This window comes from Kryptolebias marmoratus, linkage group LG9 (assembly GCF_001649575.2).
Source record: "Kryptolebias marmoratus isolate JLee-2015 linkage group LG9, ASM164957v2, whole genome shotgun sequence".
Lineage (NCBI taxonomy): Eukaryota > Metazoa > Chordata > Actinopteri > Cyprinodontiformes > Rivulidae > Kryptolebias > Kryptolebias marmoratus.
The window spans coordinates 8,348,055-8,351,676 of record NC_051438.1 but is presented as its reverse complement, the minus strand read 5'-3'; the positions used below and the strand labels follow the sequence as shown (position 1 = coordinate 8,351,676).

General features: G+C 46.9%; 1 protein-coding gene across 1 annotated transcript in view; it reads left to right on the top strand.

The window, feature by feature from the left end:
• The window catches only part of ube2d2 (ubiquitin-conjugating enzyme E2D 2 (UBC4/5 homolog, yeast)), an 11,657-nt gene that overhangs the window by 2,686 nt on the left and 5,349 nt on the right, over positions 1–3,622 (top strand). The gene's annotated exons all lie outside the window — the stretch shown is intronic.

Sequence of the window (3,622 nt, the reverse complement as noted above, 5' to 3'; positions counted from 1 at the left end):
CCGCCAACTTCACAATCAGCAGCAATAAAACCAGATGACAAATGTCAAACTAAAAACGGAGGGAACGGCTGATAAAAGCCGCTCACCTGAACGCAAAACCTGGCAGAACTCCGTGCGGTTTCCACCCCGGGGCTTCCCAGCAGGCTTTGGGGCTCGCTCAGCCTCGCGTTGCAATATTTAGGGATACAAAATTAGCAAATTATACTCTTGAATTAGCGTTAACATGCATGAAAAGTTAGATATTGCCATTTTTAAATTTAAAAAAAAATTACTGAGATTTGGGTGAACATTTATTAGTTTGGTTCTGACTGAGACTGTAACTTACCCAAGGTCTTCTGTACTTTATATTTGTTGTTTTCACACAGCTTTTAAATATGAAATTATTCAGGACACATTAAAAATAATGGATTAAAATGTGTCTAAACTGAGCTCGGTTACTGGGCTGATCATTTTGAGAGCTTTTCATATAAAACTAAATGTTTAAACTGTCAGTGCATCAACAAATAACACTAAAAGTCCTTTAACCACAGTCTGGATGTCAGCGGCACAAACTCTGAGAGGAACAAAAAAAAAAAGAGAGTTGGCGAATGAGCCCAGTGTCGGTAACAGAGTTCAGGAAGTGCCTCCTGTTTTTGTTGTTGTTGTGCAAACAGATCCAGGAAATACCCAGGCTGCCTACTGTAACCGTGCTGATTCATTATAAAGGCATGATATTCCTGTTAGTTTTGTTTTCACTTTTAAGGCCCGTAAAGTTGGAGACTGGCATTATTTTTGTTTAAGTTTTTGGTAAATTTATTTATGTATTTGTTTGTTTATCTCTAATGTTTGTTTGTTTTTTTTCTTCTCTCAGACAGAATTTAAAGTCTGACGGAGGTAGATTTATGAGCTCTGAGTTTGTCGTCTACTATTAAACATAAACTAGAACTACAGCCGATTCAGACTTCGGCTGACGGGAGAAAAACCAGCATTCCCCGCTGCGGGACAGTGAAGGCTCGTCTGCTGAGCGTGCTGGGCGCCACGTCACAGATCAGCTGAAGTTCCCCGGGTTTCGGCTCCTAACTCAGCCGGACTCTTGGGTCGTATCTCACCGCGACCGCTTCAGGTTGTTCGGCGAACAATCGCCAGGGGTGGCAGTCTTGTTGCTCGCCTTTTGAACACGATGAAATAAAACCGCGACGAGTTCGAGTCACGTAGCTGTCGCGGGTGTCTCGAGCCTGTATTGTTTTAGTTTTTATAAATCTTTGCAGTGGTCGAGCTGCAGTTCGACAGCTGTGACAAAACACCTGAGGCTACCGTCCTAAATATAAAAGCCGTTCACGTAAAATAAGTGCCGGTTTTCAGAAACTGGACGCCGCTCGCTGGTCGCAAACTTGCAGTTCAGTGAGACTGCAGCTGATCGTCGACTGGTTTTCGAGCGGCCAGTCGTAGCTCACCTTAAAGCCTTAACGGCTTTAAGGTGGGGGTTCTGTGAAGTACTTTTGAGCAGTCAGTGTCTTACCCGCTGTGGGCCGCAGTCGGCGTGATCTCAGTTTAAGAAATCGTTTAAAAAGGTCTCAGCTGTCGGCTACTTCAGGGTTTAAAATGCTGCAGTAGTTTTTTTTTTCCCATCCATGATGCGTTAGCTTCAGGGGAGGACGTTCAGTTGAGAAAATGGCGACGAGCCGAACGCCAGGTACGATGCTGCCCGCTGTCATGGACTCCACAAAGCTGTCAGCGCGGCTGAGCTTGTGACGCGGCCCCTGATTTGACTTGTAAACACGGAGGCGCACGCTGGGCTAAATGGAGTAGCCGAGCTGAAGAGGCGGTTTGAACACAGACTGATGAAAACCAAAGGTGACGACTCAACTGTGTGTTCGCTGAGAAAGGAGCTTTAGGTGTTACTGAGCAGCAGAGAGGACCCTCTGATGTTTACTAACTCCAAGTCAGGCTCAGTGTTGATGAGGATGTGTCGGGACGTCCTGATCATAAGTTTCTGCTCCAGATACCGACCTGAATCATTTCAAACTAAGTCGTTTTCTACACAGTCTTAATTCGATACTTGCAGATTCCGCACCGCGAGTTCGTTAGAAAGATTACAATAAAGAACTTTCGTCCACGCAGTTCCTGTTTGATCACCAAGGGAAAAAATTCTCTGTAATTTTCACTTCCACATAGCACAGCACGTAAAGAATAAAGAGGGGGATAAATGCAGCGCAGCACGTTTTTGATCGAACAAACAAACCGGTCTGTCGTTTGTAAAGCTAGCATCCGATAATAAGACAACACGGCTCGGGCGGCGCTGCGTTGATCCCGTTGTGGCGAGGGGGCAGGGCGACGAGAACCTGCTTTCTGCTCCGCGGCGAGGGGCTGGTCGTTCAGAGACGAGTTCAGTCGCCTGCTCTCTAACCTTTTTTGTCTTCTCGCTACCTCATGGAAATGTGTCGCTTTTCCTTCGCGTCTCCTTTACGGTCTGCTGCGCAGCTAGCTGTGAGAATTGGCGGGATTAGCCCAATTGGCGGGGTTAGCACCACAGCCAGCCTCTGCGGTTTTGCGGCGTGCAAAAAAAAAACTGTCCGTGCGCTTCACGTCCTCGCTTAAGAGTTCAAAGAGCAACAGAAGATGGAGAAAGCAGCGTACGCGCTTTGCTGGCGATTGTGGGCGGCTGAAAGGAGAAATAACAAAAAAAAAATCACTTTCCTGCTGCGCTGGAAGTGGCCCTAGAACTACAAAGGAGCAGGAAACGCAGGCGGCCGCGCTCGCCGCCTCCTGCGAGCCAAGAGCGCGGCGGAAACAAAAGGTCGCCGCGAAGCGTCTGAAGGTCTCTTTATTTTACACGGTGATCAGTCAGGGTCTCACAGAGCCCCGAATGAGACGAACGTCCCCTTGGGGGAGAAGAGGAGCGTTTGATGATGATGATGATGATGACGGGTCATCTTTAGGCTTCCCTAACGTGTTAAACAGGACGGCAGCAGTGAGTTTATTACTGTGACATCAGATCTGAGCCAACCAGACCGGGACTAAGATCAGGTTCATGTGAAACGATGTGAGACGTGAAGCTCAAAGGTCTCATTTTGTAGATTTAGTTACACATTTTCTAATCTACTCTTTTAATTAAATGTAACTTGTAGAGTAATGGACAGCCGGCCTTCATTCTAAACAATTACATGTAAGAAAACGAGTTCAGTCCACCCAATAATGGTCCTTTAGTTGTGGACTTAAATCCAATCAGTAAGGCTCTTTGCCTTGTTTAAAAAGAGAAATCAATGAAGTTGTTTGTCACTAAAAGACGAGTTATTACGCATAAAAAAATCTCTCTAAATGGGCCAGATGTTCATCGTTTAATTCCAGCGAAGCACAAACGTCCTCGTCTCCGAAATGTCTCGCGCCGTTCCACGTGGGTTCTCCGTTTCCTCGCCGGCCTGAGTCTGCGAGGGGCGTGGTCTTGCCGCGTTCGGAAAACTTTGTGCGCTGTGTTTCCTCGCAAAGTAGGCGCCCCGAAAGCGCAACAGTTGTTTTTTTCTTACAGGAAACCTAACGAACAGGTCAAGAATCAGGATTGTAAAAAGCCCATGGCTGGTTCAGATCGGCCCGTCTTCGTTTTCAATCCGCACCGCCGCAGGTTAAATTGGGGGGGGGGGGGGGG